Source organism: Vicugna pacos, chromosome 13, assembly GCF_048564905.1.
Source record: "Vicugna pacos chromosome 13, VicPac4, whole genome shotgun sequence".
NCBI lineage: Eukaryota > Metazoa > Chordata > Mammalia > Artiodactyla > Camelidae > Vicugna > Vicugna pacos.
In genome coordinates this window covers 36,512,093-36,535,151 of record NC_132999.1, presented here as the reverse complement: position 1 = coordinate 36,535,151, position 23,059 = coordinate 36,512,093, and the positions used below count along the sequence as shown (strand labels likewise).

The window sequence follows — 23,059 nt, the reverse complement described above, 5'->3', positions numbered from 1 at the left end:
AGAAGAACTAAGGGAAGTAAAAACAAACAGCGGGACTTAATCACACTTAAAAGCTTCTGCACATAAACTAAAAGAAAAGATAACCTATGGGGGGGGGGAATAATTGCAAATAAAAATGATGCAGCTGACCAAGGCTTAATCTCCAAAATGTACAAACAGCTCATACGACTCAATAACAGTAACAACAAAACCCCCAAACAATCCAATCAAACAGTGGGCAGGGGAGCAAAATAGACATTTATCCAAAGCAGACATACAGATGGTCACCAGGCTCATGAAAAGATGTTCAACATTGCTAATTATCAGAGAAATGCAAATCAAAACTACACTGAGGTATCACCTCACACCAGTCAGAATGGCTAACGTCAAATGGTCTACAAATAGTCAATGCTGGAGAGGGTATGAGAAAGGGGAACCCTCTTCCACTGCTGGTGGGAATGTAAATTGGTGCAGCCATCATGGAAAACCGTGTGGAGGTTTCTTTAAAAACTAAAAACAGAGCTACCACATGATCCAGCAATCCCTCTCCTGGGGATGCATCCAAAAGGACAAAAACTTCAATTCGAAAAGATACGTGAACCCCAGTGTTCATAGCAGCACTATTTGCAATAGCCAAGATGTAGAAACAACCCGAGGGCCCAGCAACAGACGCCTGGCTAAAGAAGATGTGGTACATGTATATGATGAAACATTCAAAAGGAATGAAAGATGCCATTTGCAACAAGATGGGTGTCCCTAGAGAGCAGTATTCTTAGTCAAGTAAGTCAGAGAAAGACAAATACTACAGACATCACTTACACGTGGAATCTAAAAAGTAATACAAATGAGTCTATATATGAAGTAGAAACAGACTCACACACATAGAAGCCAAGTTTATGGATACCAAAGGGGAAAGGGAGGCAGGAAGGGATAAATTAGGAGTTTGGGATTCGCAGACACAAACTACTATACACAAAATAGATAAGCAGCAAGGATTTTCTGTATAGCACAGGATTATATTCAATATCTTACAATAACCCGTAATGAATATGATTGGAAAAAATAACTGAAGCTCTGTGCTGTACACCTGGAACTAACTGGAACTAACACAACATTGTAAATCAACTACTCGTCAATTTATTAAAAAGTTAACACACAAAAAACGATCGCATTTCCCAGGCTTCTTGCACTTAGTGGTTCCCTTCTGATCAACGTGGGAGGCACTGTACTATCATAACCATTTTGCAGAGGAGGGGACAGAACTTAGACACACGGCTCAGACCACCCTACTAACGCCTGGAAGAGCAAACTCTGTCATCAACAAGCTTTGCTTAATCCACTCCTAGCCCAGCATTCATCATGTGCCAGACACTGCCCTAAGCACCTTACAAAACATCTTATTTAATCCTCAGAAAAATCTTACAAGTGCTGTAATGTCTCCTTTCTACTAGGAGAAAACTTAGTCACAAAAGAGCTCAGTCACTTACCAGGCTCACACACCTGGTACGTCGTGGCCAGAGTTCAAGCCCAGGCTCCAAACCCTGCCCTCTTAGCCACCAGCTGGATTTCCTCTGAGCTCCTAGGTGAAGGAGCCACATTTACCAAGGGCTCAGAGGCCCATCCAATTTCTTGGCTTTCAGCCTGTGTCTCTGGGTATTTCTTCCTTGGTCCCTGGGCGGCATGGTGAATAAGATTTAGGAACCTGGCCGGGAGATGAGACATGAGTTATGAAGGAGGCAGGCTTTGGGACCAACGGGAGATCCTGTGCCCCTGACTCTGCCACGTCCTCCCTTCGAGGGAGAGCACCGGCCTCAGAGCCCGCAGCACAGGTGTCTGGTTCCTCCACTCATCTCTCCACAAACATTTGTTGAGCACAAACTCTGTGGCAGGCACTGTTTGAGCCCTGGAGGTAGAGCAGAGTGAGACAGACATGGTCCCTGCTCTCCTGGAGGTGTGGTCCAGGTGAGAGGACAGGGGACATAATATTCAAGTAGAAAAACAAACCTGATGGTGGTAGACAGCGATGCAAACTCTAAAGAGGTGGGGTAGACAAAGGGGCAGGTGGAGGCAGGGCTGGATTCTCAGCATGGTGAGGGGAGGACTCTCTGGATGCCATGCAGGAGCTAATCCTGAGAGAGGCAGACAAAAAGCCCCCACAGGCAGCAAGAGCAAATGTCCCGGGGCACGAGCGAGTTTGGGCAATGGGGCTGCACAGAGAGGGTGAGGAGCTGGGCTGTAAGAAGTGAGCTCAAGTCCTTCTGAGTTGAAATAAGTATGGCTGCCAACACCAGGTATATTTGGAACTCCTCGGCTTAAGGGCTTCGTTCCATTTTCAATCCACCCTATCAAGTCTCGATTTGAGAGAGGCAGTCTGACAAGGGGAAGAAGCTGGCTTGTAGTCAGCCATTCCTGGCCCTTCCACTACTAGCTTGACAGGTGGTTTAACTTCTCTGGGCCTCACTTTGCTCATCTGTCAAATGGAAGGAAAAGATGCCTGAGAATGGAACGAAGGAATGTGAATGAAGGACCTGGCACTGGGCTGAGCTTGTCCTGAATATAAGGCGGCTGGTGATGAACTCCTGCCTGGTGTTCAAGACCCTCACCCCCTGCAATTTTCCTTATTGCTGCGAGGCCCCAGCTCCTACCCTTCAACTCTAGCCGGGCCGGTGTCTTCATTCAGGTAACAACCCACTTCCTTGGACTGAGCTCTGTTAGTCTGTTCACTTGTCTGTACGATGCTAGGAGGTCCTCCCTCCTCCTGCCCACCCCCCACTTCCCACCCTGTCCTCTTACATAAATCCTACCTCCTTCTCTATCAAACTCCACTCTAAGAAGGTAGAGGGGGAGGAGGAGAGCTTGCCAGAAGGATCAGGCTTCCCATCAACTATCTCCACTCCCTCACTCCCAGACATGGCCCCCGTCCGCCCGTGCATCACAGCCATGCCAAACGACTCCCAGTGCTTGGGCCATGCCGGTGCCTCTCACTTCTGTGCTTTCCCATATAACTCGGAATGTCCTTCCCCATTCTGCTACACCTGCCGTGCTCCACCTCGCCCTGACATCGCCTCCTCCAGGAAGACTTCCCAGAACTCCACTGCCTGACTGGGGCATCTGTCTTCCACGTTGCTGCCATCCCAAGCCTGCTTCCTGTTCACCTGTGTATTTGCTTGTCTGTCTCCTTGACTGTAGTGTGAGCTCCCCAGCCCCACCCTAGTGACGATCACGTGGTAACGATGAAAATAACATGTCCTCGTCACCAGGCACCAGATACTGTTCTAAGCACTTGCCGTGTTCTGTTTAATCCTCACAATGTCCCTAAGAGATAGGCTCCGAGAGGTTGAAAGACTTGCCCAAGTCACAGAGCCAGATTTGAACTCAGTCAGTAGGATCCCAGAACCTGTGCTTGTAACAGCTAAGCGTTGGATGGATGAATGAGCACAACGTCAGGGCCATTAGGAACCTGTTTTTTGCCTGGACGGTGAATAAACTGGCAGTTCGTTTGACTGCGTCAGCCTCTTGTGAGCTTCATTCCTATGAGTCCAGTTTTCAGACGATCAGAGGACTGAGCTTTCCCCAAGGAGACACGACCCTGAGAGGTCTCCCAGCCAGCTGCCCCTCTGTGCTCTGTCTCAGTGGCATTCTCAGTCCTGGACTTACCACCTGCAGGTTCCTCCAGGTTATCATGCCAGGACACGGGCTTTCTGGTGATTGTGTGAACTAGAGGGAAACAGCATCACAGGCTCACATTAAAAAACTCTCTTCCTGGCCTCTCTAAGACCCGCCCGAGGCCAGACACCCATTTCCTGAGTGTCTCTCACATGTCAGGCATCGTGCTGGGCGCTAAGGAATAGGACCTTCAAGGACCTCACAATCGGAGAGGCACTGTCCTGTCCCGTGGCACCAGCCATCTCAGAAGACATTTTATTCCATATCCCCCATGTGATAGTAACCCTTTCTTAACCCTAAAAGTGCCTTAGGAACTTTATTTATTAAATTATTTTGAATTGTGGTGAAGTATGTATGACATAGAATTTACCATCTGAATCCTTTTTAAGTATACAGTTCAGTAGTGTGCATCATATTCACGTTGAATGAAAGCAGTTGCCAGGATGTTTCTATGCCTAAAATCAACAACTCCCCGTTGTCACTTCCTGCCTTGTCCTTGGCAGCCACTGTTTTCCTTTGTCTGTGAAGTTGACTACCCTACATACTTCATATAATTTAATTTAACATTAAAAGAGAAAAAAGTAGGCCTGGCCTAAAGGGAGAGGGCCGCCACAGCGTTAGGAAGCACCTAAACACTGACTCCAGAGGCTGTGCTCTTCCCTGCGGTGTACTCCGTCCCCCCCTCCCTCCCTCCCTCCACCCACCCATCCACCCCCCCACCTCCCCATTCCCCCATCCATCATCCACCCACCCATCCATCCACCCACCCATCTATCCATCCATGCAGGATAGTGTGTTCGTGTGTGTTTAGGTCTGGGGACACAGTTAGAACGTGTCAGTTGGGCTGTCATGTCTGCAGTTTCCTGAGCCCAGCAAGTGACTTCATGACTTCTTGCTTTTAGCTCCTGCTGTTCCTCCTCCTTAGCCTGGAAGGCTCCTTCCCCTGTAGTCTGTCTGGGGAACACCTACCCAATGTTTTCAATGAAATCACATGTAATGTTTCAAAAACCTTTCTGGACTCTACAGCCTCTAGTCTAATTTTCCTTTGTGCCATGTTCTACCCCAAATCTGTAGTCCTAGAATACTTTACTAAGCTTATTTGAATATAAATCAGTTCCTTGAGAACAAGAAATCTAAGTAGTCCGTCTCTGAATTGTCCTGTCGGCCACAATGTGTATACGTATGTAGGCTTTTGGTGAATGTTTGCTGGCTGAACGGCCTTCCCACTAGACGGCACTGTGACTTCCTTCTGCTTACATTATTACGGAAACCCTTACATCATGCAGAAATGCAGATTTCATCACACCCGGCTGAGCTAGAGTAGCACCTTTGTTACTTACCTGGGTCACTTTGCCTAGAAAGAATCAAACAGCCTCCTGAAGTCTTCAGTACCTTCCTAAGGATGAGAAGAACAGGAACTATCAATTAGCTGAGGAGCCGCACGGTTAGCTTTGGGAAAACTAGCAAGACAGAATTTGTCCTCTGCCACATTGAGCCTTCTTTAGCTTGGGCCAGTGGTGCTGCAGCCCCAGCTCTACACAGGGCTAGAGGTAGGGCTAGGTGGAGGCTCAGGAGAAAGAGGGATGGAATTTCTTTCACTTCCCTCCACTCCAGCTCCACATTATTCTGTCTTCCAGTTGCCTTGGACCTGGGCTCTGAACATACTACAGCCCAGCCCAGCTCAGTCAGGCCAGCCCAGTGGCTCCCTAGAGCTAGTTCCTGCTTACCTTGGGTTCTTGCAGGCCATCAGGGGACTTCTAAACTCCACAACTATGCACTGGGAAATACTGGAGAGTGAAAAACATAGTGGCCCTGGCCCTCTAGCTTCTCATCCAGCATCCGACGTTGCAGATTCTTCTTGAAATCTCTGGGTACTCTCTCAGTTAGGATCAAGTGCAGAGACCCAGCTAGCAGGGAAATCAACTAGAAAATAGAGTGAAAAATAAAATAGCATTCACATTGGCATGAACTTGAATTATCGAGGGATTAAACAAAATACCCCCAGGTTCTCTCACTAACCAACCAGAAGAATGTCCACAAGCTGATAAAGCACCCTGTGATTCTCTCCCTCATCTTGCCTTTAAAAACTCCTCCCCGAAAGCCATCGAGGAGTTTGGATCTTGTGAATATTCTCCTTGCTTGGCGCCATGTTGGGTGCCCTGCTGTAAACACTGTACTTTCCTTCACCACAACCAGGCATCGTTAGATTGGCTTTGCTGTAAGAAGACCCAAGTTAGGTTCAGTAACAAACTTGTAGTAGGGAAGAACAAATCTGACACCACATTGGGTCTGTTTCTTTTACTTTAACCTTTGTATTCTACTGCTTTTGCTCTAAGTTAAGAACGTTGCCTATTGGCTGCAATATATAGACAGCCAATTGTCACGGCTCTGACCTTTAAAAGTATAACACTTTTCCATTCATAGAGAGATTAGAAGTTGCAGAACAGAGAATTTACATCAACACTATGAACTGATCTACATGGACAGCTACAAGAACAAAGGATTCTGACACCAAGAAGTTTGTTAGAACCAACCCCATCCCTTCTCTTTTAGTATTAAAGAAGCCTGAATTCTGACTTGCATAAGACAGTTCTTTGGGACACTAGTCCACCATCTTCTAGGTCTGCTGACTTTCTGAATGAAGTCACATTCCTTGCACCAACAACTTGTCTCTTGGTTTATTGGCCTGTCATGCAGTGAGCACTACAAGCTTGGACTCAGTAACAAATTGACACATATGATGAATAGTAGTAGGATACGACTGCAAGTCCTGTGTACACTGAATGGGTGATAGGGAAATATCAAGAACTTTGTCAAGAAGTTTGACAATATGGATGAATAGGATGTATATCTTCTGTGAAGATATACATTCCTAGACATGCAAAAAAGAAAAATGATGGCTTTATATGTATTTAAAAGTGGAATTTGTAACATCCCACAATATGCATTCCAGGCCCAGATGGTTTTTCAAACATGTAATGAAGAAAATACCAATACTACATTGTTTCAGAAAACAGAAGTGGAGGGAACATTTTCCAACTCATTTAATATGATCGACATTATATTGATACTAAAACCAGACAAAATATTACAAAAAGGAACATTTCCCAGTTCATTTTATGAGGTCAGCATTACCTTGACACTGAAACAAGTCAGATCATTAAAAAAGGAAATCTAAAGGTAAATATCCTTCATGAATATAGATGCAAAACTTCTTAACTCAGTATTAGAAAATAATATCCAGTAATATATTAAAAGAATAATACACCATGACCAAATGAAGTTTGTCAGATGCAAGGGTGAATGAAGGTTTGGAAATACTATTTCACCATATTAATGAGTAAAAGAGAAAAGCCATATGACCCCCTGTGTACATTTGGCAAATGGGGAGGAACGTAAAAGGGGAGAGCGGCTGCCTTCTTTATGGGAGATCCTTGCACCTCCCTCCTGGCACCATAACTCGTCAGACCCATAGTTCCAAATTAGAGATTCTTGATAAGCATTCGTATTTAAAAAACAAAACAAAACAAAACAAAAACTTTTTATGGTGAGACATCATACTATGCAGAAAAGTGCTCTTCTCCGAAATGTATAGCTCACCCTGATTTATCACAGAGTACACATTTGTCACCATCACAAAAGCCAAGAAGTAGAATATTGATAACATGCCAGAAGCCTCTCTCATGTCCATTCCCAAACACTATTTTCTCCGTTCTCTGAACGGTAACAGCTGTCCTGACTCCTAACACTAAAGACTCCTTGGCTGATTTTTCACATTCTATAAATGGAATCCTATGGTATGCATGCTTTCTTTTTGCTTCTTTTGCTCAACATTTTGTTTGTGAAATCCATCTATGCTGTTGCATATAGACATGGTTTTATTACTTTTTATTACTGTGGTGTTCCCTTTTGTGATGATACCACATTTTAATCACTAACTTTACTACTAATGAGCATTGGATTGTTTCACTAGACTATTAAAACAATGCAGTATGAACATTGTTGTAGATGTCCCTTGGTGCACACGGGCAAACATTTTGTTGGATATATACTTAGTGGAACTGACAGATTATAGGGAATGCCTACGGTTCAGTTTCTGTAGATGGTATCAAAATGTTTTCCATAATAGTGGAACTGATTTACTCTACTACTAGGGTTCGACTGCTCCACTACTTTGCCAGCTCTTGGCATTGTTTGTCTTTATTACAGCCATTCTGTAATTTAGTGTTTAGTGGCATCTCATTATGCTGTTAAATTTGCATTTTCGGTTGACTAGTGAGATTGACCAACTTTTTTGGATGTTTATTAGTCACTCAGAAACTCTTTTGTGAAGTGACTGTTCCAAATTTTTCTATTTTTCTTCTGGATTACTTGTCTTTTCTTTATCAATTTGTTGGAGTTCTCCATATATTAATGATGTAAGCCGTTTGAGAGTTGTACGTGCTGCAAATTAATTTTCCCACTGTATGACTTTGTCTTTTTAGTCTTAGTGTCTTTTTGATAACTTAAAACACACTTAAGAGTGTATTTTTAAAATTACATACGATCAAATGTATTAGTCTTTCCTTTTCTGATTCGTGCCTTCTAAATGCCACATGAGACATTTTCCTAATTTGATATTGTGAAATATTTTTTACATTACCTTCTTGATCAAAGTAGTCCAAAAAGATGAAGCAAGCCACAATTTAAAATGTTGTAGTATCAAAAAGAGCCAAAAGAAACAGAAAAAATTAACTTCAAAAATATTTTATTTAATGCAATATATTCAAATGATCATTTCAATATTTCATTCTAAAAACTATGGAGACATTTTATAGTGTTGTCATACAAGTGCTTAAAATCTAGCACAAATGTGACACTTAATAGAACATCTGAAGTGGTTAATAGCCAAGCACAACCAGGACACATTTTCTAGAGAGGTTATGTTTTCACCCTTTCATTTTAGGTCTATGTTGCACCTGAAGTTGATTTTTGAGTGTACTATGAGGTAGGAATCCAGCTTAATTTTGTTCCCTTATGAGTATCCAATTGACCCCAACCAGCTTATTGAAAAGACAGTCCTATCCTCACTTTTCTTCTAGGAGACTTTTGTCTTAAATCAAGTGTTCATACATGTATGAATCTCTTTCTGGACTCGATGCCATGCCATTTGTCTGTCTGTCTATGTTTGCATCAGTACTGCACTATCTTCACTACTGTAATTTTTGTAATAAGTTCTGACATCTGATAGGGAAATCGTTCCTACAAGTTCTTGGCTCTTCTTGGCCCTTGGTCAAGTTTCCCCAAAAGTATCTGCTAGGATTTTGATCAGCATCTGAAGAGGATGGATAAGATGAGGATGAAGGAAAAGTATAGTTAGTGGTAAGATACCCAGGATCTGGTCGTGGCTGAAAACGCCATCATAGAAAAGAGGAACTGCGCTTACCTTCAGGCTGAATGTTGTTTGGCTATCATCTTGAATTCTCTCGGTCCACCAGGTAAGGCCTCTGGGACTCCACAATCCTGGCAATCCTGAACGGCACCAGAGCCGTCCTAGTAGCAGGGATACTGTCTCTCCAGGATGAGATTTGTGAATCACCAGGTCTTGTTGGGAGTGGCTGGAGTCCTGGCCAGACTAGAGTCCAAGGGACTAGAAACGAGGGCGAGGAGGAGGAGTAGGGGCACCGTTAAAGGGATGATAGGAAAGGGGAGCCAGATGATTGGGGCAGCGAGTGGATGGTCTGCGAGGAGCAGAGAAAGAGCTGAGCGTGGAATTCCTTAAGGTACGGTGGCAGGAAGGGACGGCACCACTCAGAGAAGGGAAATGGGTAGGGCGCAAGGGTGCAAGAGGTGGGCGGGGCTGGGGAGCAGGCTGCCGGTTAAAAGACTGAGAAGCCAGGGGAGGAAGGTGGGTTGAACGATGAGAGCGAGAAGGAACAGAAGGAGGAGGTGGAGGCCGGGGATGAGATGCAGAAATTCGAGGTAGCTTTCTTGACATTTTTTCCAAAGGCAAGTCTCTAGTTCCTCATCTTGTGAAAATGAGAAACTGGCAGAAACTCACACATGCTTCGGCAGTTATTCACATACAACCGCTCGCATCACCGCATGTCAAAATGCCCATTATGAAGTGTACATACCTCTCCCTTTGCAGCCAATGAGAAGGCCCCACCAACCAGAGCCATGATCCCGGTTTCTAGGTTGAAAAATGGTCATGGGACATGGCAAAGAGAAGAAATGGAGTCTAATAGTATTCCCTGTTTTTGGGCTAACAAATAGTTTTGCCCCTCAGGAGGCAGCATTGATCAAAGAGCTAGGATAGAGTGGGGGTTGGGACCTAGGAGAACGGCTCTGAAGCAGGAATGGCCAGAGTAAGTCAGTGAGAAGTCAGTGCCCCCACCTATTGAACTTACTACATTTTCTAAAGCCCTTTCACATCATTTATATCACTCCATGAGAATGAGTAATCAGAGAAAAGACATTATGTCCGTTTTACCAATATGGCTACTGAAGACCAGACAGGGAACTATCTAGACAGGCAGTGAGTGAAAAAGCAGGTACAACTAGAACTTTTATTTATTTATTTATTTTTAGAGGAGGTACCGAGGATTGAACCCAGGACCTGGGGCATGCTAAGCATGTGCTCTACCACTTGAGCTATCCCCACCCCCGTATTTTCAGTTTTTTTAAGGAATCTCCATACTGTTTTCCATAATGGCTACACCAAACTATATTCCCACCAAGAGTGTAGGAGGGTTCCCTTTTCTCCATATCCTCTCTAGCATTTATCATCTATGGAGATTTTAATGATGGCCATTCTATCTGGTGTGAGGTGATACCTCACTGTAGTTTTGATTTGCATTTCTCTGATAATTAGCAACACTGAGCATTTTTTCACATGCCTATTGGCCATTTGTATGTTTTCGTTGGAGAAATATTTGTTTAGGTCTTCTGCCCATTTTTCAATTGTGTTCTTGATTTTTTTGTTATTGAGTTGTATGAGCTGTTTGTATATGCTGGAAATTAAGCCCTTGCCAATTGCATCATTTGCAAATATTTACCCCCTTGGAGATCTTAGTCCCCCAGTAGGGAGTGTTTCCACCGGTGGACAAAACAATGGTCCCACTGAATTGCAAGATGAGTCATCAATTTGGCTAGTTGGGCTCCTTACACCACTGAACCAACAGGCACAGTAAGGAGCCAATCTACTGGCTGCAGTGATAGATTCTAATTACTAAAGGAAATTGGGGGATACTTCTGCACAACTGAAGCAAGGAGAACTCTGCTTAAAACTCACAGGATTCTCCTGGGGGCAATTCTTAGTAATTCCATGCCTGATAATAAAGGTTCATGCAAAACTATAGGCACCGAAAAATAGGCAGGATGACTGATGACTGGGACCCTTCAGTAATGAAAGTTTGGGTTACTCAAGTAGGCAAATCATCCAGAAAAACCAAAGTTCTGGCCGAGGACAAGGAATGGAAGATTGAAGAAGAAAGCCATAGATATTAAATATCACATCATGGCCAACTACAGAAACAAGGACTATAGTCATCTGCATATTTTCTCTCTGCGTATAATATACAGATGTTTATGTGTACCTAATAATCATTCTCTTCTTATTAACATTTAAAATCATTTTATGCACATATTGTCAGAAGTTAACTTTATAATGTTTTGAGGTAACAGAATGTTCAATGAGATTATGGTTGAGTTTGAGAGTAATTACTGTAACCCATCAGCTTCCCTGTAAGCAGAGATGTATCTTTATGCATTTAACAGTAAGAGTTTTTTAACTATATTGACAAAAGTTTAAAAATTTACTGATCATGAGTATGATATTTTGAGGAGAGCATCCAAAGTACGTTAGTTCATATGCAGAGACGTGAATTTAATTTTATGATCTAGTGTAAATTATCTTATAGATTAGGTCTCTGATTCTTTTTCATCACAAGGCTGTTTGCTCTGAAACTGGTCATGTGCTCCTGCAGGTCTGTTCCTTTAAACACAGCAACTACATTTCCTCTGCTTTCACCTCCTTCCCAACATCCCCCTAAAAGAGACACTGGTTACTTTGTAATTCAGTTCATCTAAAGTACATAAGGTAGTTGTCACTTTGCACAGTGGTTCAGGACCAGAAAAATGACCTGCTTGCTGCAATCATGCAAAATAATCTGATAAATTTTGACAAACTACATTATTAAATGTGTTGTCAGGGGTTGCCAGGAGCTTCCATGCCCTCTTCAGCCTGCCACCCTCCCAGCACCTTGATGTGTTCACTCACCTGGAAGCTCTCCAAACCCTGCACTCTAGAGGTTTTATGGAGATTTCACTATGTAGGCATGACTGATCAAATCATTGGCCATGGGTGACTAACCCAGTCTCACGCCCTTCCTCCCTGGAGGTTAGGGGGGAGGGCTGAAAGCTGCAAGTTTCTAATCGAGGCTTGGTCTTCCTGGGGAGCAGCCCCCATCCTGAAGCTATCCAGGGGCTGCTAAGAGCTGCCTGGTTAGAACCAAAGACCCTCCTACAACCGCTATCACTTAGGAAATTACAGAGGAGTTAGGAGCTCTGTGTCAGGAACCAGGACAAATCCATGACATCACAGGTCACCCCTTGGTGACTGACCATGGATACCTTTTAGCAAAAGGACTTTAACAGTTATGAGATACCAGCACACATCTAGATTCCCACGTAGTCATTCCTAATTCATCTAGTTCATCATTGCATTGTATGAAAATGTCTCCCAGGTTTGCAGGCTTCCATTCAATATCGTCAAGTTCCAAGAGCAGGAGTGACCTCAGCAACACATGGCTTCACCCACTGAGGTGTCACTGAGGATCAGCCAGACGGAAGAGACACGGAGAGCAAGGTATGGGGGAGTCCCTGCCCTCCCCGGGCTGCAGTTCTCTGGGAGCCTCCGTGTGTTCACCAGCCTGGAGGTTCCCTGGCTCGCTCTTTCCAGATCTTCACCTGGTTCCATGTGGGGGTCTTTTCTTTCAACCTGATTCATTTCTCCAGAAAGGAACCCTCCAGCTTCAAACCCAGGGTTAAAATGCAGCATGTGAGAGTGAGGGTGAGGGTGAGGGTGAGGGTGAGGGGTTCAGCCTTCCTTTCACAGATTTTCATTGTTTTCAGCCTCACACCTCACCCCTACCGCGTCTCTTAGTGTCCCCGAGCCCTGGGCTTTGCCCATGTCTCCAGGAGTAAACTTCCAGTGTGGGAGACATTATAGGCCTGGCTGGTGGCGTGTGTGTGGATGGGGCTCCCCGCAGACTCCCTCCCGGTGTCCACTTCAGATCCCTGCATCACACCCCACTCTGTCTCAGAGTCCTGACCTCCCCCAGAGCTCTGGGAGGCGGGCTCTGTGCTCAGAGGGGTCCACTCAGCTCGCACGTTGTGGTTTCCTCCACCCTCTTCCGCCAGCTTTCCATCTTCTAAACATGGCTTCAGTTTTCTTGGTCGCTAATGTTTCTCTGCCGTTTTCTCTGTTATGCGTTCAGACCTTTTAAAAATCCCTTGATTATCCTGTATTGGGGTCTGGAAGGCAGAGGGGAGATCGTAGGCCTTAGTTTGCCCTCTTTAAGCAGAAGTGTCCCACTAGTTTATAAGATTAAGGATGGGCACCAGTGGCCTTGGGCAGAAGGGAGAAACGGGAGACTCAGGAGAGGAAAAGCCAGACCGAGGCTTTCGCGTCATCTTTATTAACCGGCAGCACACACTTTGGCCATGACAGGCGGGCTGACAGCGCTGCTGGAACACTCCTGGTGGCGGCCCTCTTCTCCCAAGCTCCACAGTTTGGCCTTGTACAGAGTGATGCCGCTGTAGACCGTGAAGTGGTTCAGCCTGCGGTCTTCGCGTTCCGGGCTGACCTAGAGGGGAGGATGCGGGTGGCAGAATGAAGCTGTGGGAAGGGGGAGGGACCTGGACTTGACTGTGGCCCCGGTCTCCTGATGTGCGGCCCCTGGTGCCTTTCCTTGCTAAAGCCTGTTTGTGAAATGAAAGTGACATTTGCATCAAAAGACTTGCCGGATGGTGTGAGAATAACCTTTGCAGAGTCGCTGCACTGCCTTTCCCACGGCCTGTGGTGGAGGCTTGTGAACTGTTTCCCCGACTGGCAGGGAAGCTGCATGAGGGTAAATGCTGCGTCTGTGTCCCCAGCACCTGGAGCAGTGTCCAGCACACACCTGGGACTCAGTACGTATCTGCTGTTGTTGAAGTGCTTACACAGGGAACTGAGTACAAGTGAGCCCCCTCACGTGTAAACCTCACCGTGCAATTAGCTTCAAGGATACACTTCAGCAAACGTCACCAGGAGACCAGAGGCTGAGGGGTATTCACTGAGTGTGGCTTCCCGAGATTCCCAGTATTGGGGTTGGGGTTCTCTGCCTGTGCGGGGCGAGGTCCTGCTAGGGGGCAGGAACCCTAAGTTAAGTTGGGGCTAAGCAAGACTCTTCTGCCTCCAGTTACATCACCCTGAAAGTCCAGCTTAATTACCTCTTATGGTCGCACAGTCCCTGGGACCAACATTTTCTGCGTGTGCTTCGTTTTCTTTGCTCCTAGTGCCGTTTGATGGCACTGTCCCCAGGTTTATAGTGACGAACAGGTTTGGTATATTTCCAGATCCTCTGCAACTCCACCGTGATGAGTGATCTGGGGTCCCAGGCAGTCAGTTATCTGCAGTGGGATTCAGGACGGTCTGAGCAGGGCAGGGCCGTCCAAGCCGGTCTCCCGTCTCCTTCCTGTCACAGCTGGTGGGTTGCCATGAGATGCGCTGGTCACAGATACTGCATTTCCACGTGCACACTTCGTACCTGTGGGAGCCAGGCCTTTTCTCTTTGAGAAAATAGAGAGTAGTGTGCTACTTCTTTGTGCTTTATAACATTCTTCTAAATTGCTTAATTATCTAAATTGGATGATTTATTTATTCTAGTTTTTTTGATAGAATTGACACGCAACACTGTGTAAATGTAATGTGTACAGCATAATGATTTGACTAAGATCATGAAATTATTATAACAATTTTAGTGAACATTAATCATCTCATATAGATGCAAAGTTAAATAGAAAAAAATTTCCCTTGTGATGAGAACTCTTAGGATTTACTCTCAACAACTTCCATATCTAACATATAGCAGTGTTAGTTTCATATGTATCACATTGTATAATACAACCCTGATACTTATTTCTTAAACTGAAGTATAGTTTCTTTTAAATTCAAGTATAGTTGGTTTACAATGTTGTGTTAGTTTCTAGTGTACAGCAGGGTGATTCAAATATATATATAAGTACGTGTGTGTGTGTGTGTGTGTGTGTGTGTGTGTGTGTGTATATATATATATATATATATATATATATAAATATATATATTCTTCTTCAGAGAACAAAGTTCCCTTACTCTACAGTAGGATCTTGTTTTGTTTTTTTAAAAAAAATCTATTTTATATATATTAGCGTCTAACTGTTCATTGCAAGCCCCTAATTTATCTGTCTCCCCACTTTCCTCTTTGGTAACCATAAGTTTGTTTCTATGTCTCTGAGGCTGTTTCTTTTTTGTAAATAAGTTCATTTGTATCATTTTTAGCTCTCACATATAAGTAATATCATATTTGTCTTTATCTGACTTACTTTACTTGGATGATAATCTCTAGGTCCATCCATCTGGCTGCAAATGGCATTATTTTATTTTTTGTAGCTGAGTAATATTCCATGTGTGTATAAACCACATCTTTATTTATCTGTCGACTGGCATTTACGTTGCTTCCATATCTTGGCTATTATAAAAAGTGCTGCTATGAACATTGGGGTGCATGTATCTTTTCAAATTAGAGTCTCCTCCAGATACATGCCCAGGAGTGGGATTGCTGGATCATGTAGTAACTCTGTAGGCCTCACTTGCTTCAGCAATGACCTCCCTTAGAGTAGGGCACACAGTCAAGGGCAATGGAGCCTAACTGATCCCAGCCTTCAGGGCTTCAGCTGGGAGCAGACCCCACCCCCGACAGGGTGGTGACAGCTGTGGAGCAGAGAGGAAGCCCTACCTTGCATCCTGCACAGGCTCTAGATGTTAACACCAGCCACAGCTCTTATCAGGGGGATAATGGCCAGCACACCCCAGGGAAAGATGTGGTTGGCATCCATACCAAAACCAGCCCCCACACCAAAAACACTGGATCCACTCAGTCTACACAGGGATCCTCCCACATAAAAACACTGCCCCCAGACCACAGTACTGGTCTCCTAGATTCGCAGACTGAAAAGTAAAGTGAAAGGGCAGAGAAACTACTCCCAATTAAAGAACAAGCTGAATCCCTGAAAGAACAAATAATGAAACAGAGCTCTCCGGTCTACCAAAGCCTGAGCCCAAACAGGAGGGAATAAGCCCAGGAAGTGACTTCACCCACCAGTGCATGGGCAACAACCCCAGAGTCTCTGGACCATGACCCCCCTACCAGCAAGCTACCTCTAATGGTGGGGCTCCCTGGGGTTCTGGAGTCACCCATTGTGACCTGGTGCCAACAAACAGCAGCCAGCAGCCTCCACACAAGGCAGGGCCTGGCAACCAGTTGGACCAGGGGCCAACCAAGCCTACCCGAGGACTCACACAGCCTTACACAGCATGCAGCCCTTAGCGGGTGGACCCCTAGAGTACATAGCTTGGGTGATGAGAGGGGAGTGTGCTGCTGAGATGCATAGGACATCAGAGGGCCACTTCTCCAAGGCAGGGAAACATAACTAACCTACCAGATACATCAAAATACAAATAGCAATACAACAGGCAAGAGACGAACGTATTCCAGATGAAGGAACAAGCTAAAACCTGAGAAGAACTAAGGGAAGTAAAAACAAACAGCGGGACTTAATCACACTTAAAAGCTTCTGCACATAAACTAAAAGAAAAGATAACCTATGGGGGGGGGGAATAATTGCAAATAAAAATGATGCAGCTGACCAAGGCTTAATCTCCAAAATGTACAAACAGCTCATACGACTCAATAACAGTAACAACAAAACCCCCAAACAATCCAATCAAACAGTGGGCAGGGGAGCAAAATAGACATTTATCCAAAGCAGACATACAGATGGTCACCAGGCTCATGAAAAGATGTTCAACATTGCTAATTATCAGAGAAATGCAAATCAAAACTACACTGAGGTATCACCTCACACCAGTCAGAATGGCTAACGTCAAATGGTCTACAAATAGTCAATGCTGGAGAGGGTATGAGAAAGGGGAACCCTCTTCCACTGCTGGTGGGAATGTAAATTGGTGCAGCCATCATGGAAAACCGTGTGGAGGTTTCTTTAAAAACTAAAAACAGAGCTACCACATGATCCAGCAATCCCTCTCCTGGGGATGCATCCAAAAGGACAAAAACTTCAATTCGAAAAGATACGTGAACCCCAGTGTTCATAGCAGCACTATTTGCAATAGCCAAGATGTAGAAACAACCCGAGGGCCCAGCAACAGACGCCTGGCTAAAGAAGATGTGGTACATGTATATGATGAAACATTCAAAAGGAATGAAAGATGCCATTTGCAACAAGATGGGTGTCCCTAGAGAGCAGTATTCTTAGTCAAGTAAGTCAGAGAAAGACAAATACTACAGACATCACTTACACGTGGAATCTAAAAAGTAATACAAATGAGTCTATATATGAAGTAGAAACAGACTCACACACATAGAAGCCAAGTTTATGGATACCAAAGGGGAAAGGGAGGCAGGAAGGGATAAATTAGGAGTTTGGGATTCGCAGACACAAACTACTATACACAAAATAGATAAGCAGCAAGGATTTTCTGTATAGCACAGGATTATATTCAATATCTTACAATAACCCGTAATGAATATGATTGGAAAAAATAACTGAAGCTCTGTGCTGTACACCTGGAACTAACTGGAACTAACACAACATTGTAAATCAACTACTCGTCAATTTATTAAAAAGTTAACACACAAAAAACGATCGCATTTCCCAGGCTTCTTGCACTTAGTGGTTCCCTTCTGATCAACGTGGGAGGCACTGTACTATCATAACCATTTTGCAGAGGAGGGGACAGAACTTAGACACACGGCTCAGACCACCCTACTAACGCCTGGAAGAGCAAACTCTGTCATCAACAAGCTTTGCTTAATCCACTCCTAGCCCAGCATTCATCATGTGCCAGACACTGCCCTAAGCACCTTACAAAACATCTTATTTAATCCTCAGAAAAATCTTACAAGTGCTGTAATGTCTCCTTTCTACTAGGAGAAAACTTAGTCACAAAAGAGCTCAGTCACTTACCAGGCTCACACACCTGGTACGTCGTGGCCAGAGTTCAAGCCCAGGCTCCAAACCCTGCCCTCTTAGCCACCAGCTGGATTTCCTCTGAGCTCCTAGGTGAAGGAGCCACATTTACCAAGGGCTCAGAGGCCCATCCAATTTCTTGGCTTTCAGCCTGTGTCTCTGGGTATTTCTTCCTTGGTCCCTGGGCGGCATGGTGAATAAGATTTAGGAACCTGGCCGGGAGATGAGACATGAGTTATGAAGGAGGCAGGCTTTGGGACCAACGGGAGATCCTGTGCCCCTGACTCTGCCACGTCCTCCCTTCGAGGGAGAGCACCGGCCTCAGAGCCCGCAGCACAGGTGTCTGGTTCCTCCACTCATCTCTCCACAAACATTTGTTGAGCACAAACTCTGTGGCAGGCACTGTTTGAGCCCTGGAGGTAGAGCAGAGTGAGACAGACATGGTCCCTGCTCTCCTGGAGGTGTGGTCCAGGTGAGAGGACAGGGGACATAATATTCAAGTAGAAAAACAAACCTGATGGTGGTAGACAGCGATGCAAACTCTAAAGAGGTGGGGTAGACAAAGGGGCAGGTGGAGGCAGGGCTGGATTCTCAGCATGGTGAGGGGAGGACTCTCTGGATGCCATGCAGGAGCTAATCCTGAGAGAGGCAGACAAAAAGCCCCCACAGGCAGCAAGAGCAAATGTCCCGGGGCACGAGCGAGTTTGGGCAATGGGGCTGCACAGAGAGGGTGAGGAGCTGGGCTGTAAGAAGTGAGCTCAAGTCCTTCTGAGTTGAAATAAGTATGGCTGCCAACACCAGGTATATTTGGAACTCCTCGGCTTAAGGGCTTCGTTCCATTTTCAATCCACCCTATCAAGTCTCGATTTGAGAGAGGCAGTCTGACAAGGGGAAGAAGCTGGCTTGTAGTCAGCCATTCCTGGCCCTTCCACTACTAGCTTGACAGGTGGTTTAACTTCTCTGGGCCTCACTTTGCTCATCTGTCAAATGGAAGGAAAAGATGCCTGAGAATGGAACGAAGGAATGTGAATGAAGGACCTGGCACTGGGCTGAGCTTGTCCTGAATATAAGGCGGCTGGTGATGAACTCCTGCCTGGTGTTCAAGACCCTCACCCCCTGCAATTTTCCTTATTGCTGCGAGGCCCCAGCTCCTACCCTTCAACTCTAGCCGGGCCGGTGTCTTCATTCAGGTAACAACCCACTTCCTTGGACTGAGCTCTGTTAGTCTGTTCACTTGTCTGTACGATGCTAGGAGGTCCTCCCTCCTCCTGCCCACCCCCCACTTCCCACCCTGTCCTCTTACATAAATCCTACCTCCTTCTCTATCAAACTCCACTCTAAGAAGGTAGAGGGGGAGGAGGAGAGCTTGCCAGAAGGATCAGGCTTCCCATCAACTATCTCCACTCCCTCACTCCCAGACATGGCCCCCGTCCGCCCGTGCATCACAGCCATGCCAAACGACTCCCAGTGCTTGGGCCATGCCGGTGCCTCTCACTTCTGTGCTTTCCCATATAACTCGGAATGTCCTTCCCCATTCTGCTACACCTGCCGTGCTCCACCTCGCCCTGACATCGCCTCCTCCAGGAAGACTTCCCAGAACTCCACTGCCTGACTGGGGCATCTGTCTTCCACGTTGCTGCCATCCCAAGCCTGCTTCCTGTTCACCTGTGTATTTGCTTGTCTGTCTCCTTGACTGTAGTGTGAGCTCCCCAGCCCCACCCTAGTGACGATCACGTGGTAACGATGAAAATAACATGTCCTCGTCACCAGGCACCAGATACTGTTCTAAGCACTTGCCGTGTTCTGTTTAATCCTCACAATGTCCCTAAGAGATAGGCTCCGAGAGGTTGAAAGACTTGCCCAAGTCACAGAGCCAGATTTGAACTCAGTCAGTAGGATCCCAGAACCTGTGCTTGTAACAGCTAAGCGTTGGATGGATGAATGAGCACAACGTCAGGGCCATTAGGAACCTGTTTTTTGCCTGGACGGTGAATAAACTGGCAGTTCGTTTGACTGCGTCAGCCTCTTGTGAGCTTCATTCCTATGAGTCCAGTTTTCAGACGATCAGAGGACTGAGCTTTCCCCAAGGAGACACGACCCTGAGAGGTCTCCCAGCCAGCTGCCCCTCTGTGCTCTGTCTCAGTGGCATTCTCAGTCCTGGACTTACCACCTGCAGGTTCCTCCAGGTTATCATGCCAGGACACGGGCTTTCTGGTGATTGTGTGAACTAGAGGGAAACAGCATCACAGGCTCACATTAAAAAACTCTCTTCCTGGCCTCTCTAAGACCCGCCCGAGGCCAGACACCCATTTCCTGAGTGTCTCTCACATGTCAGGCATCGTGCTGGGCGCTAAGGAATAGGACCTTCAAGGACCTCACAATCGGAGAGGCACTGTCCTGTCCCGTGGCACCAGCCATCTCAGAAGACATTTTATTCCATATCCCCCATGTGATAGTAACCCTTTCTTAACCCTAAAAGTGCCTTAGGAACTTTATTTATTAAATTATTTTGAATTGTGGTGAAGTATGTATGACATAGAATTTACCATCTGAATCCTTTTTAAGTATACAGTTCAGTAGTGTGCATCATATTCACGTTGAATGAAAGCAGTTGCCAGGATGTTTCTATGCCTAAAATCAACAACTCCCCGTTGTCACTTCCTGCCTTGTCCTTGGCAGCCACTGTTTTCCTTTGTCTGTGAAGTTGACTACCCTACATACTTCATATAATTTAATTTAACATTAAAAGAGAAAAAAGTAGGCCTGGCCTAAAGGGAGAGGGCCGCCACAGCGTTAGGAAGCACCTAAACACTGACTCCAGAGGCTGTGCTCTTCCCTGCGGTGTACTCCGTCCCCCCCTCCCTCCCTCCCTCCACCCACCCATCCACCCCCCCACCTCCCCATTCCCCCATCCATCATCCACCCACCCATCCATCCACCCACCCATCTATCCATCCATGCAGGATAGTGTGTTCGTGTGTGTTTAGGTCTGGGGACACAGTTAGAACGTGTCAGTTGGGCTGTCATGTCTGCAGTTTCCTGAGCCCAGCAAGTGACTTCATGACTTCTTGCTTTTAGCTCCTGCTGTTCCTCCTCCTTAGCCTGGAAGGCTCCTTCCCCTGTAGTCTGTCTGGGGAACACCTACCCAATGTTTTCAATGAAATCACATGTAATGTTTCAAAAACCTTTCTGGACTCTACAGCCTCTAGTCTAATTTTCCTTTGTGCCATGTTCTACCCCAAATCTGTAGTCCTAGAATACTTTACTAAGCTTATTTGAATATAAATCAGTTCCTTGAGAACAAGAAATCTAAGTAGTCCGTCTCTGAATTGTCCTGTCGGCCACAATGTGTATACGTATGTAGGCTTTTGGTGAATGTTTGCTGGCTGAACGGCCTTCCCACTAGACGGCACTGTGACTTCCTTCTGCTTACATTATTACGGAAACCCTTACATCATGCAGAAATGCAGATTTCATCACACCCGGCTGAGCTAGAGTAGCACCTTTGTTACTTACCTGGGTCACTTTGCCTAGAAAGAATCAAACAGCCTCCTGAAGTCTTCAGTACCTTCCTAAGGATGAGAAGAACAGGAACTATCAATTAGCTGAGGAGCCGCACGGTTAGCTTTGGGAAAACTAGCAAGACAGAATTTGTCCTCTGCCACATTGAGCCTTCTTTAGCTTGGGCCAGTGGTGCTGCAGCCCCAGCTCTACACAGGGCTAGAGGTAGGGCTAGGTGGAGGCTCAGGAGAAAGAGGGATGGAATTTCTTTCACTTCCCTCCACTCCAGCTCCACATTATTCTGTCTTCCAGTTGCCTTGGACCTGGGCTCTGAACATACTACAGCCCAGCCCAGCTCAGTCAGGCCAGCCCAGTGGCTCCCTAGAGCTAGTTCCTGCTTACCTTGGGTTCTTGCAGGCCATCAGGGGACTTCTAAACTCCACAACTATGCACTGGGAAATACTGGAGAGTGAAAAACATAGTGGCCCTGGCCCTCTAGCTTCTCATCCAGCATCCGACGTTGCAGATTCTTCTTGAAATCTCTGGGTACTCTCTCAGTTAGGATCAAGTGCAGAGACCCAGCTAGCAGGGAAATCAACTAGAAAATAGAGTGAAAAATAAAATAGCATTCACATTGGCATGAACTTGAATTATCGAGGGATTAAACAAAATACCCCCAGGTTCTCTCACTAACCAACCAGAAGAATGTCCACAAGCTGATAAAGCACCCTGTGATTCTCTCCCTCATCTTGCCTTTAAAAACTCCTCCCCGAAAGCCATCGAGGAGTTTGGATCTTGTGAATATTCTCCTTGCTTGGCGCCATGTTGGGTGCCCTGCTGTAAACACTGTACTTTCCTTCACCACAACCAGGCATCGTTAGATTGGCTTTGCTGTAAGAAGACCCAAGTTAGGTTCAGTAACAAACTTGTAGTAGGGAAGAACAAATCTGACACCACATTGGGTCTGTTTCTTTTACTTTAACCTTTGTATTCTACTGCTTTTGCTCTAAGTTAAGAACGTTGCCTATTGGCTGCAATATATAGACAGCCAATTGTCACGGCTCTGACCTTTAAAAGTATAACACTTTTCCATTCATAGAGAGATTAGAAGTTGCAGAACAGAGAATTTACATCAACACTATGAACTGATCTACATGGACAGCTACAAGAACAAAGGATTCTGACACCAAGAAGTTTGTTAGAACCAACCCCATCCCTTCTCTTTTAGTATTAAAGAAGCCTGAATTCTGACTTGCATAAGACAGTTCTTTGGGACACTAGTCCACCATCTTCTAGGTCTGCTGACTTTCTGAATGAAGTCACATTCCTTGCACCAACAACTTGTCTCTTGGTTTATTGGCCTGTCATGCAGTGAGCACTACAAGCTTGGACTCAGTAACAAATTGACACATATGATGAATAGTAGTAGGATACGACTGCAAGTCCTGTGTACACTGAATGGGTGATAGGGAAATATCAAGAACTTTGTCAAGAAGTTTGACAATATGGATGAATAGGATGTATATCTTCTGTGAAGATATACATTCCTAGACATGCAAAAAAGAAAAATGATGGCTTTATATGTATTTAAAAGTGGAATTTGTAACATCCCACAATATGCATTCCAGGCCCAGATGGTTTTTCA

The 23,059-nt window shown here is 45.4% G+C and overlaps 1 long non-coding RNA gene across 3 annotated transcripts in view; it reads left to right on the top strand.

Moving 5' to 3' along the window:
- LOC140700684 (uncharacterized) overlaps positions 1–23,059 on the top strand; it is a 98,752-nt gene that overhangs the window by 20,515 nt on the left and 55,178 nt on the right. For all 3 annotated transcript variants that reach the window (XR_012079206.1, XR_012079207.1, XR_012079208.1), the window contains exon 3: positions 12,372–12,493. This is a non-coding gene — a long non-coding RNA (uncharacterized lncRNA). The remainder of the gene's footprint in view (positions 1–12,371; positions 12,494–23,059) is intronic.